This window comes from Arachis ipaensis, chromosome B10, assembly GCF_000816755.2.
Source record: "Arachis ipaensis cultivar K30076 chromosome B10, Araip1.1, whole genome shotgun sequence".
In the NCBI taxonomy this organism is placed as follows: Eukaryota; Viridiplantae; Streptophyta; class Magnoliopsida; order Fabales; family Fabaceae; genus Arachis; species Arachis ipaensis.
In genome coordinates, this window is record NC_029794.2 from 126,473,138 (window position 1) to 126,474,211 (window position 1,074).

A 1,074-nucleotide genomic window follows, 5' to 3' on the forward strand; every position below is an offset into this window, starting at 1 on the left:
CATGTACGTTAGCAGTTATGTGCATTTTTCATTCCTAACTTCCTAAAATTGTTTGACTACACTAAAATCCTAACCACATTTGTTGAATGAAAAAAATAAAATAAAATTCTAACTTCTGACGTGCGTATAGAACAATTTTAAGATTTATGATTGCACACGTGGTTATGTGCAATCGGTTAACATATATTTACATAGTGCATTAATAGATATTAGCTCATGTATTTATTAATTTATCTTTTTTTCAATGTGTATAATGATAATAAATATAAAATTAGTTAAAAAAATGAAAATTTAACTCATTAACTAATGGGTTTGGGTTCAAATATGAAAAATGGAAAAAAATAAAAATTTTTGATAATCTTTTAAAAGTAGGATAAATAAAGAAAATATTGTAATAAAAAAAGTTAGATACAGACTCTTTTCGATCTTATTTATATATACCAGTGAAATTGTGTATATATTATTACTCCCTCCTTTTATTTATTAAATATGTATAATTATAAGTAATTTATCTTTTTACTAAGTTATTTTATATTCAAATCCTATAAAAAAAAATTATATATATGGAATATTTCATTAAAAAAAGCGCATCAAAATTATATATAATTAACCACGGTAAAATCAGAATTATTGATGGGATTCCACAGATTAAGAAGGATGAGTGAAAAAAGTATATACACGTATAAGATCTCTTGGAGACAGAGAATAAGATAAAATTAATTCGGAAAGTAAAATATCTCTTGTAAAAAAGTATATATATACACGTATATCTTTTTTATTTGTCCACAGCAACCAAAGATTAATCAGTCACAGAATTCGAACCAAGGAGGCAAGGACAGTTTCCTTGATTTTCACTCTCTTTTCTATTGAGCCACATTTTTGTCTTAAATATATTTTGTGCCTTTAATTATATATTAGCTATACTTATTTTTCAATTTCATGCATGCCATACTAATAGTATATTTTAATTAATACATCCAATTAAAATAATTTTATAAAAAAGATTAATGATAATTATTCTAAATAAAAAATAAATTATAATAACCAAAGATATAATAGTATTTTATTTTTCAT